The sequence below is a fragment of the Suncus etruscus genome, chromosome 6 (genome assembly GCF_024139225.1).
Source record: "Suncus etruscus isolate mSunEtr1 chromosome 6, mSunEtr1.pri.cur, whole genome shotgun sequence".
NCBI classification, from domain to species: Eukaryota; Metazoa; Chordata; class Mammalia; order Eulipotyphla; family Soricidae; genus Suncus; species Suncus etruscus.
Window position 1 is genome coordinate 92,392,215 of NC_064853.1, and position 12,934 is coordinate 92,405,148.

Below are 12,934 nucleotides of genomic sequence, written 5' to 3' on the forward strand. Positions count from 1 at the left end.
CTGAAAAAAATCAGCTCAAGTGTTGGCATTCGATGTTACATTTGAAAAAAACAAAAGTCTTTTTTTTTTTCTGGTTTTTGAGTCACACCTGGCAGCGCTCAGGGGTTACTCCTGGCTCTATGCTCAGAAATTGTTCCTGGCAGGCTCAGGGGAACATATGGTATGCCAGGATTCAAACCACTTTCCTTATGTATGCAGTGCAAACGCTCTACCTTCATGCTATCTCTCCGGCCCCAACAAAAGTCATTTCTTTTTGACCGAGTATAAAATTAAGGCCTTAAAGACTTATTAGATAAAGGGGGCCAGAGTGATGGTTTCACAGGAAGGAAGCATGTCTTGCATGAGGCCAACCCGAATTTACTCTCTTGCATCCCAAATAGTTCCCTTAAGCCCACCAGGAGTGATTACTGAGCATAGAGCAGAGCCAGTAGTTAGCCCTGAATACCACTGAACATGGCCCAAACCAAATCAAAACAAAGTAGATGATACAAGAATTTTCAGATAAAGAGAGCAAAATATATGCAAGGAAGTGTAGTCATCATATTTTTAAATGATTAAATTTAAGACATGTAACAGAGCAGAGGTTCTCAACTTGTAATCTTTTACACCCATGTAGACACTCCCAAGATATTCCAAGGAATAATCAAGTGATAATCAAAAAAATGGTTGTCTTAATCTACTATGAATACCTCCCTTCATGGCTGATCAGCCCTGAACTGATTCACAAGCATCACTTTCAGGAGTCCAGATATGGAAGCCATATATAGCTGCTCTTGTGTTAGGTATCATTTATATTTCAACCTTGTTGAAACCCTTATTGATTCCTGATCCCATTCTATGAGTATTCAGGTAGAAAATTGATGAGTGCAATGTAGACTATCCAATCTCAGAGGTCTGACTTTGACAACTGCAATGGAACAGAACTTCTGGAAACATAATGAAAAAACTTTATCCCAGGCTTCGTCCTAGGATCTGTGCAAAAACCAAGACCACCATTTATAAAAGACTGATTACAACAACAGCGATGGAACAGAACTTCTAGAACTGTAAAGAAAGACACCATCCTAGACTTCGTCCAATGACCTTTGTAAATACCAAGATCTCTAGTTAGAGAGGCCTAATTTTATCATCCACAACTGACTGAAAAGTTGCATGGCACCATAAAAAGGCCTTGAGATGTGAAAAGAAGTGTGTACAGAGACTATAGTTGGTCCCAGGACATTTTGCTTCAAGGGCTGAGAAACTTGGTATCTCTTAGGCCAAGGGAATTAATTTCCTTTCTAATCTCTCCAATACTTACTGTGCCTTAGCCAAAAGAAGGAGGAGGAGGAGGAGGAAGAAGAAGAAGAAGAAGAAGAAGAAGAAGAAGAAGAAGAAGAAGAAGAAGAAGAAGAAGAAGAAGAAGAAGAAGAAGAAGAAGAAGAAGAAGAAGAAGTAGTAGTAGTAGTAGTAGTAGTAGTAGTAGTAGTAGTAGTAGTAGTAGTAGTAGTTTGGGTTTTTTAGCTGCTTTTTGTGGTTGTTTTGTTTTGTTTTTGTTTGTTGTTTTTTTTTGGGTAGTTGCTGGTTTTGGTATTTGGGGGTATGTTGTTGCGTTTTTTTTATTTTATTTTTGTTTTGTTTTGCTACCTTTTGCTTCTTTTTTCCCTTTCTTCTAAATTGAAATTGGTAACACCTAGATAGACTCCTCCCAGTTTTCTTTTTTTTTCTTTTTTCTTTTCCTTTTAATCAACAAAGCCACATAACTTGAATCATCTTATTCAGCCTCATAAATTCAGGAGGAAAATGGATGGTACCAGGACCAGACAGACGCATGAATATTTAGTGAAAATAAAAAATGATCAAACTTGAGCACCAAACCAAAAGTCAACGACAACAGAATCAATACCCAATCTACAACAAGCTGTACAAATGAGGACCAGTTTCACTAGCATTCTGAGGCCTAAAGGAGGGAGACACGGGAGGTATGCCAGAAACAGGGGTGGAGGGAGGACAACACTGGTGGTGGGAATGCCCCTTATTCATTGTCACTATGTACCTTAATTATTACTTTGAAAGATTTGTAATTCAATTTGGCTACAATAAAAATTAAAAAAAGAAAACTATAATATGTGAATTCATAACTGAAATCCCACAAAATGTTAAAGCCAACTAATTTTTTTTTGTTTGTTTTTGGGTCACGCCCGGCAGCACTCAGGCGTTATTCCTGGCTCTATACTCAGAAATCGTTCCTGGCAGGTTCAGAGGACCACATGGGATGCCGGGTTTCGAACCACCATCCTTCTGCATGTAAGGCAAACACATTACCTCTCTGCTATCTCTCTGGCCCCAAAGCCAACTAATTCTAATATTTTGGGTTTATTTTGGGGCTACATCCAGCAGTGCTCTGAACATATGGATCAGTCCTGGTGGATTCAGGGGTCTGTATGAAGTCCTAGAGATGAAACTATGGTCAGCCACATGCAAGCCAAGTACCTTACCACTATACTGTCTCTCTGACCCTTGATAGGTTCTATTTTTTAAGTCTGAAAAATAGTATGTAAGATACTTACAAATGCTAGAATTTTGAAGTCAGTTTTATTAAGAAATTGTTATTATTTGATCTGGTTTTTTTTCTTTAAAATATGGAATGCTTCACGAATTTGCGAGTCATCCTTGCACAGGGGCCATGCTAATCTTCTCTGTATCATTCCAATTTTAGTATATGTGCTGCCCAAGCGAGCACTTGATCTGGTTTTTAACATAATAATGACAGATCGAAATGGAGCATTTATGAATGATAGAGTCAACTCCATGAAGGGTCACCTGATAATGACTTTGTAATGAGATGGGATATGGCAATGTAAACAGCAATACAAAACCAGCTGAACCTGTTTTAGCTTGAATATAATAAGTGTGTTTCTCAACAACCACATCTTATACCCCTCTTTGATTGACCTTTTACTTTTTTGTCTGCTTTTTTATTTTTTAACCTGTCAAGGAAGACTGTCCTATCAATACTGTCTCTGGTCCATTAATTCTGCTAAGCTCCCTGAAATTTGGGACTACATATTTCTCAGGCGATAGCAGTATGTGTCAAGTAGAAAAGAAGGTTGTCAACAGTCCCAGTGAGGTCCTTTACTAAGCAATGTGTTTTCTACTGCTGGTGCTGTGACTGCCTCTATCAGACCCAGAACACAGTTATAAACCCAACCAGACCTTCCCCCATTACGATCATAACAGCAAATAGGAAAGTCCTCTCTTTATAATGGGCTGCAACAATTTAATCCCTGCAATCCTGAAAACTATTGTAAGGTAGGTACACAGGAAGGTGTTTCCCAAGGGCACATCTCCAAGTCCTTTCCACCCACACCCCGACCTGTTCCTTCTTTTATGGCTTGTCCTCCTCAGATTGGAAGATGCTTATGAATGAGTCTGCCACTCTGAGCTTAAGGATTTGGCTACACAATATATAAAGAACAAACCAAAAGTCCTAAAAAAGTGAAGAAAAGGTATTAATTGGAATTGTTGTAGAAGAGAATTAAAAATCCAAAGGCATCCCTGTCAGCATCTAGGAACTCCTGACAGTGCTCTTTGTGAATGAAAGCTGATCACTCAGCTCATTTCTGGGCAAAAGAGTGAAGAAAGTAAACTTTTTCATCTTTATTTACCACTTTCCTTTTTCATCCTTATTCTCTAGGATCTTATAAATCAGACTTTTCTCCCTAAGTCCAGAATCTACCTTTCCAGGGCACCACACTGGCCCAGGTTCATCAAGATAGTAGAGATCCATGTTGTAATTCACAATTGCTTAAAGTGCTTTACTAGGGTATTTTCTAAAGGACTAATAATGTCATTTAAAAAGGTAATACTTGATTAATGAATGTTTGCTTCTCTCATTCTAGGATCATTGCTACTTAACCTAGAACCAGAAAGGTTATTTTCTCCTTGGGCTGAGGATTCTGCTTCCTCTTCTGATTTAAACATAATTATAAAGATAATCATAATAAAGATGATCATGCCAAAGCTTTTCTAGTAAGTTCCTAATTATTCTTACCATATATAAAGATAGTGAAGTGTAATGTTCTAATGCCCTACTTCTTACTCTGTACAATAACATCTCAGGAGACTGAAGCTTCCATTAACTTTTTAAATTATAATACTTTAGTCAGATTTCCAATGCAATAAAATATATTACATTATAATTTATATAATATGTATTATATTCAATAATACAAATATTAAAATGTTGCATAACAGCCCTTGATGGGGCTGGCTGATGGAGGGATGGAGGATGAAGTCTTTCTCCTCCAGCTCGGACCACGTGTCTGCCACCCTATTCAGCCGTCGGTTCTGAAGTGAATCTGGCGGATAAAAAGCTAACAGGCAGTCAAGTTTCAGAAGATATCAGCTTTATTCAATGGATATGGCTGAAGCAAAAAGCCCCAGAATCAGCCCCAGAAAAAAAGCCCTTGCCTTCCACAGACCCTTGCTTTTATACCTCAGAATCAGGTACCACCCTAGGGTGGGAACAGAATTCCAGGTCACACCCTAGGGTAGGGCACAATTATTGATTAGGGTAGGATCAGTAACATAATAATCTTATGGAAATGTTTATATACATAACATTATAATACAATTTTTTTTTTTGGTTTTTGGGTCACACCCGGCAGTGCTCAGGGGTTCCTCCTGGCTCTACGTTCAATAATTGCTCCTGGCAGGCTCGGGGGACCATAGGAGATGCTGGGATTCGAATCACTGTCCTTCTGCATGCAAGGCAAATGCTTTACCTCCATGCTATCTCTCTGGCCCCCAAATATTTCAATAAAAGAAATGATTGAACGTATCTTCCTGCTTTATCTACCTTCTTCACGAAAATATTTGATGATAGATTACCTCCAGACCTAACCTTTCTTTTAAAAATGACCAATTAGGGGGGCAGAGTGGTGGTACAGGGCATAAGGCGTCTGCCTTATGCATGCTAGCCTAGGATGACCACGGTTTGTTCCCCCGAAGTCCCATGTGGTCCCTCAAGCCAGGAGCAATTTCTGACCGCATAGCCAGGAGTAACCCCTGCATGTCACTGAGTGTGCTCCCCCCCAAAAACGAGACCCATTAGGATAAATAATTTTCATTCTTTATTTTAAAGTATATTACTATATCTGGGTCATAAAAAAATCCCAGTAATTAAAAAACAGAAGAAATAACAAAAATAACTGTCTGACTACAATAAAAAATTAAAGTAAAATATAAAACTAAAATATTATTCTACCTAATAATAAAAATAAATAAATATTAAAATATTGTTAACTAACACTTGTGTCAAGATATCACACAATTTACTCGAATAAAATTGGTGACATGCAGGTTTATATGAAAAAATTTATAAGCATATAATGCAAAGATATAGAATCAAGAATACAGCATGAATTTTATTTCTTCTTCCTTATGATTTTAGCATTTATTGTAGGACTATAAGAAAAGAATGTAAGTTTGAAACTAACTGCTGCTGTTTTGCTTCTGTAACTATGCTTTGCTTTAGATATAAGTAGCTGCCATGACAGGCCTCAGGTTTGTGGCAGAAGAAACTAGGCCAGAACAGCCAGTTCTAGAAACTTCAAGGGCACATACCAGGACAATTAGATAAACTAGCAACACCGGGTTGGGGGCCTGTGAACAATAAACTTTATGTAACTGTACACCAAGGTCACAGGTGCCCAATGAGCACCCAAGCCCCTCCTCTATTATTTCAGCCAACTTGTTTAAACTTGGCTGACACAACATGTCATAACCTATAGTTTAATTTGTACCTTGAACCCCAAGCAGTTTTATAAAAGGGTTTGCAAGCCTCATCTGGGTCACCACCTGGAAGAGGTGCAGCCCTAGCAAGCTGGTAACTGAATAAGCTTCCTTACTTTTGCATTAGTGCTTTCTCCTCTGGTCTTTGTGGGTAGGATCTTAAGTCCAGAGATAAAAGGACTATAATGTGTAATATATATATAGCAGACAAAATATGTGCATAATTAACATGCACACATCTAGTCAATAGAAACTGTCAGTAGTTAGGTTTGAAATAATTGAAAATTATGTCTAGGTTTTTCAACTGTACATTGTCATGTACATATATTGAATGAGACTCAATTTTATTTACTGTATTAAACTGCATTAAAGTGAAAGAAGTAGACTCTTAAAGTTATGGACTAAATTATTTTAACTATATAAACTTAACAAGCAAAACTAACCCATGATGATAAGGACTAGAATAATGGCTACCTCTGAACACTAAGAATTGGCACAAAGAACTTTCTTAGAAAGGAAGATAGTCTAAATTCTATCTAAATAGAACTTACATAATTATATATGTGTGCAAAAGATTCACCAAGATGTTGGGCCTAATGAGAGTATATCAGAGAGGACACTTGGATTGCCCATGCCAGGTTTGCTCCCTATAGTCCTTTAAGCCCCTCCAGAAGGGATTCCTGAGCGTGGGGCCAGGAACAAGTACCAAACACCACTAAATATGGCTCCAAAATTAAAAACAAGAATAAAAATATAACAAATTCATTAAGATGTATACTTAAGATTTGAGAACTTTAATATATGTATATTATATCTCAATTCAAGTAAAAGAAATAAATTAATATAATTTACCATATTAAAAGTTTAAATAAAAGTGTATTATCATTCCATAGTCAGAGAAAAAGAATTTGGTAAAATGTAACCCTTGTTCATTTTTTAAAACTTTTTCTTTTTATTTCTTTTTTTTTTTTTTTTTTGTTTTTTGGGTCACACCCGGCAGTGCTCAGGGATTACTCCTGGCTCTATGCTCAGAAATCTCTCCTGGCAAGCTCAGGGGACCATGGGATGTTGGGATTCAAACCACTGACCTTCTATATGCAAGGCAAACACCTTACCTCCATGCTATCTCTCCCCAATTTTTTAAAACTGTTAAGAAAGCAGGATTAGTAGTAAACAAACTATCACTGCATACCGAATATTTAGTGAAATGGATGTGAAGTACCAATAACACTTTCCTGTAGGATCAGAAATGAAGCAATAATGTCTGTTATCACCACTTTCATTCAACAGCTTCTGGAGATCCTAACCATCACAATAAAGCAGACATTATTTGCAAACAGCTTAGCTTTGAATGGAAAAAACCAAAATGATCTTGAAATGAAATAGGCAAATAGAACCTAGAAGAATTTGTCAAAGTCTTACTATACAATTAATTTACAATAATCAATTCATTTACAAAAAAAGTGAATACTTTGAAATATAGCATTTAAAATTATATCAACTTTAAAGATATTTAGAACAGATCTACTAAAATATGCTGATTTAAGCACAAAACTTTAAAACACTGATGAGAGAAATAAATCTCTAATATATATTTGAAGATTTGATGTCATAAACATGTTGATGCTATAAACACAAATACAAGTCATCTAATTAATTATAATCCCAGCAGTTTTGGTGTTTTATTTGGTTAGGAAGTAGGAAGATTAGCAAGTATCTATTATTTTAAAGGCAAATAACCAAAGAGACTATGCATATTTATTTATGTGGTTGTGAAGTCACACTCAGGTGTGCTCAAAATTTACTCCTGGCTCTGAGATCAGGGTTTACTCATGGCAGGGCTCAGGGTACCATATCAGGTAGTTAGTATTGAACTCCAGGTAAGCTACATTTAAGACAAGTATCCTACCTGCTATATTCTTGTAGTCCTGAAGAAAATGTATATTAATTTATTTTAAATTTATTTAATTTTATGTAGTCACATGAAATTAAACTTATTCATTATTAGGTTTCAGGCATACAATATGTGAACTCCAATATTATCACCAATGTCTACTTCCCTCTATCTCGTTTGCCACTCATCAGTTTACTTCTATAAGAGATGCTTTTTTATATGTATAAAGTTTTCCACTGTGGTTTACAATATTGTTGCTGATAGGTTTTCATACATAACACTTTCCCACCTTTCAGCACCATCTCCTTCTCCTGCTTAAACACTTTACTTCACCATAGGCATCACCCTATCATTCTAAATCAAAGGCAGGTAGGGGGAAGAATCCTAAGGTCAGTGATGGAGGAATATTGGCACTTTAGGGGTGCATTTGGTATGATAATATTGTATTAAACAATTGCCAGACCTGAAAAATGCCAAGGAATTGTCTCTATTGGCAAGTCCAAGAGTAAAAATATTAGAGGCTGATAATTCTGATCAAACCATCCTATTACTAATGACCAGAATAAAAAAAATTGTGTTAAGCTGGAATGAGCCCCAGGCTATAATATGATCAGAATACACTCATGTTAACCTTTCATGTAGCTACAGTAAAGTGTAGCACTGAATCAGCAAGGATACCAAGTGTTTTATTAAGCTCCCTTTTCAATTAAATTTTGAAGTAACAAAAGAAAAATTCAAAGAGCAAATGGGAAAGGAAACTCTACCTAGGTCAAAATAAAATTGATTAAGTAAATTAACCCCAAGTAGTTTCAATATAATCTGTATCAGAATTGAAAACACTTTCTTATCCAGGAACTTCTTATCCAGGAACTTATCCAACTTCTGCTCTAAAAACATACCTGACCCTAGGACTAGCACAACTCCTACTTCCTCTGAACCCTTGTTTCTCAATAGATATTTATTCCAAAAGGAAAACAGCAGTGTTGTATGAGTTTCTGAACCCTTGTTCCTCAATAGATATTTATTCCAAAAGGAAAACAGCAGTGTTGTATGAGTTTCATTTACAGGCTTCTAACAAAAAACATTTGTAGTAGTTATTTGCTTCAATTGATAATTACTGCTCTCTTCTCCTCAGATTAACAAGTAGCTACTTGACTATTCAGTGGTACATCTCATGTTAGAAAGTTTTTAAGACATAAAAATTAAAAGTTCTCACAATTGCTAAGATCAAAAAAGTATCATCACATGAAAAATTATAATGTATCAGAGTAAAAATATAAAACATAAACAACCTAGTTATCATAAAATAAATTTTAAAGCAAATTATATCATTACATGTGTGAAAATGAAAAAAATGTTTTTAATCTTTCGAAAAAATGTTAGAATTTATGTAAAATGCTGATGTATAGAACTGTCAAGCAAAAAATAAATAACTTTCATCTAGATAAATAACACAGAATACATAAAGATTATGTATTATAAAGATAAAGATTATATGATAATCAGAAGAAGAAGAACAAGAACAAGAACAACAATAAAAATCAACAACAACAAACCAGGAATATGAATACATACACATATCTAAATTTCATGGAAGAAAAACTGTAACATCTTAAAGGACAAAAAAGACATTTGAATAAATAGAAAACTGTATTGTGTTTTGGATTATAAAACTCAATGTGCTAAAGATGTGAATGCTCTCAATTCAATATTTAAAAGCAATGCAGCCTTAATAAAAATGTCATCAAGTCTTTTTCTGGAACTAGACAAAATAATTATAAGTTTCATATGAAAGAACACTCTTAAGGAAAAACAATAGCCGAGAAAACCATGAAAAATAAAGCAATGGAGTTGAGAGAATGAAGAAGGTCCAAAAGTCTAGCCTTACTGGATATTAAAATACAGTTATAAATATTTTTATAGTAGGACCTCTAGTGGTATTAGGGGCCTGGGGAAACTTATAAACACACTCATCTTTCATAGCACAGGAGTCACCTGCTTATAGCAACAGATGATGGGAGTGAAGATGGTGAACCTGAAGTGCCAGGACCACACACAGGCTAGCCATGTGCTCTACTGTTTGAATACTGACTCCAAGGTACTAGCTTTTGCACAAAAACTAATTTGTTGTAGACATACTATTCCATGGAGCAGAATAGAAAAATCTAGGAATAGATCCAATGCATTTGGAAAAGTGTAGAAACATCTCAAATAAGAAGAGCAATGTTTCATTTTAAACACAAATTAATATGATATAGCTAGTGCTGGCAGAGACAAGTGAGAAAAGAATACACATGGTCTGAATGTCTTCTATTTTGACCTCTATAGAAAGTAATATTGAAATTTCTCAAAAAAAAGTAAGAAAAGATCTCCCAAACAACACTGTGATATCACTTCTTGTCATCTACTTTCAAAGCTTAGTATCATTCATGCATACATGTGCAGCTATGTTCATTGCAGTACTTAGTACAATAACTATGACATATAAATAACTTAAATTTCCAACTACCAATACGTGAATCAAGAAGTTGTAATATCAATAGTATTACAGAAACTCAAATACATTGGTGTCAACTTAACTAAATATGGGAAGGACTATACAAAGAAAACTACAAAACACTGCTTCAAGAAATAAAAGAGGACATAAAGAAATGAGCCATAAACACTACTCATGGATCAGTAAGAGCAACATAATTAAAATGGCAACTTCCCATAGCTTTGTACAGATTTAATGCAATCTCTCTAAGGATACTCATGACATTCTTTAAAGAAGTAGATCAAATTTTTTAAATTTATTTGGAACAATAAATGCCCATGAATTGCTAAAGCTATTCTTAGGAAAGAGAAATTGGAGGCATCACTTTTTGAACTTTAAATTGTATTACAAAGTAATGTCATAAAATAGCATAGTACTGAAATAAAGACAGACCCTCAGATCAGTGGAATAGACTAGAGTATTCAGAGAATGACCCCCCCCCGGCATAGAATCAACTAATCTTTGATAAAGTGGCAAGAACTGCAAAATGGAGCAACGAAAGCCTATTCACCAAGTGGTTGGAACAACTGGTCAGTCACATTCAAAAGAGAGAACTCAATCTTCTACCTAACACCATGCACAAAGGTCAAGTCCAAATGGATTAAAGACCTTGATATCAGATCTGAAACTATAAGGAATACAGAGGAAAATGCAGGAAAAACATTCCATGACATTGAGACTAAAGGCACTTTAAGGAGGAAACACCACTGTCCAGGCAAGTGGAGGCAAAGATAAACAAATGTGACTACATAAAACGCAGAAGCTTGTGTACCTCAAAGGAAACAATGACTAGGATACAAAGGCCACCCATGGAATGGGTGAAACTATTCACCCAATACTCATCAGTTAAGAATCTAATATCTAAAATATACAAGGCACTGATGGAACTTCACAAGAAAAAAAAACATCTAACCCCATAAAAATGGGGAGAAAAATGAACACACATTTTCTTAAAGAAGAAATACAGATGACCAAAAGGCATATGAAAAAATGCTCCACATTATTAGTCATCAGGGATATGCAAATCAAAACAGCAATGAGATATCATCTCACGCCAGGGTGACTGACACTCATCACAAAGAACAAACAACCAGTAGAAGGGGCCAAAGCAATGGCACACTGGTAGAGTGGTTGCCTTGCACTCTGCCTACCTAGGATGGACCCAGGTTCAATCCCCAGCATCCTATATAGTTTGAAAGCCTGGCAGGAGTGATTTCTGAGAGCAGAGCCAGGAGTAATCCCTGAGCATCACCAGGTGTGGCCACCCCCCAAAAAAATAAAACAAAGAAAGAAATAAAAAGAAAAGTACAACCAGTGCTGGCGTGGATACAGGGAGAAAGGAACTAACATTCATTGCCAGTGGGAATCTGTATAGTCCAGCCTTTCTGGAAAACAATATAGATATTCCTTAACAAGCTGACATTTGAACTCCCAAATGATCCATTAATACCACTTCTAGGGATATACCTTAGGAACACAAAAACACAATACAAAAGTGCCCTCTGCACTCTTATGTTTATTATAGCACTATTAACATAGCCAAAACCTGGAAACAACACAGGATCCTAAGGACAAATGAGTGGCTAAAGCAATTGTGGTACATTTACACAATGAAATACTATGCAGCTATTAGGAAAAAATGAAGTCATAAAATTTGCCAACATATGGATGAACATGGAGACAATTATGCTGAGAACATGAGCTAATGGAAGAGTGATAGATATAAAATAGTCTCACTCACTCATCAGTGATATATAAGAAAAATAAAAGACAGTATGGTAATAATATCTAGACAGCAGAGCTGAACATCTGGAGGGCCAAGTTCATGTCATGAATCTTTTCACAAAGAGTGTTGACTTCAGTTAGAGCAATAACCACAATGACAACTACCATGACAATGATAATGAGGGAAAGAGGCAGAATGTCTGTCTCAGAGACAGGCAGGAGGTTGAGTTGGAGGAGGGAAATGGGAGAACACTGGTGGTGGGAAGAATGCTCTGGTGAAGGGTGGTATATATTTTATGACTGAAACTCAAGTGTGAAAGTTTTTGTAATCATGGTGATTAAATAAAGTAATTTTAAAATTTTAAGTTATGGTATTTATAAACAGTGGAATACTATGCAGCTGAAAGAAAAGATGAAGTCATGCAATTTTCCTTGGTGTGGATGGAATTGGAGGATACCATGCTTAGTGAAGACAAAAGGGAATTACAGAAAATGTTCTTTTTCATATGTGAGATGCAAAAAAAAACATGATAAGAAAGCAACAAATAGATAAAAGAAACAGACTTAGAGAAGTTTATTCATAGAACTGAGTTTTCATGGGGGATAATGGGGTTTGAATTGGGGAGTACCTAAATACATTGGTTAAAAAAAGTGGATAATAGTGATGAGTATCATGCTGAAGAGGTGTATGGATGAAACTATCTTTAACAGTATTGTAAATCAATAAAAATGGGAAAAATATATATGTTGTGATACACATGTTCTGTACCTTATTTGTTATTGCAATCACGGAGAATAAATTTAAAAAAAATTATGGTCTTTGAAAAATGGCTAATTGCAGATGTGAGTTAGGCAATTTATGTCTTCTCATGCCCAAAAGCAAGGAAAAGATTGTTGGTGTTAAAAGAATTTTGTCAAATGGTTTCAATAACCAACTTAAAAAGACGTCTACTGATTCAAGAGAGAACAATTTGAGTATAAATAATTTAGTAATATTTAATATA

General features: G+C 35.6%; 1 non-coding gene across 1 annotated transcript; it reads right to left on the reverse strand.

The window, feature by feature from the left end:
- Positions 1–2,615: 2,615 nt before the first annotated feature.
- On the reverse strand, positions 2,616–2,722 carry LOC126012971 (U6 spliceosomal RNA). Its single transcript, XR_007497311.1, has one exon. It is a non-coding gene; the product is annotated as a U6 spliceosomal RNA (small nuclear RNA).
- Between the last annotated feature and the right edge of the window lie 10,212 nt (positions 2,723–12,934).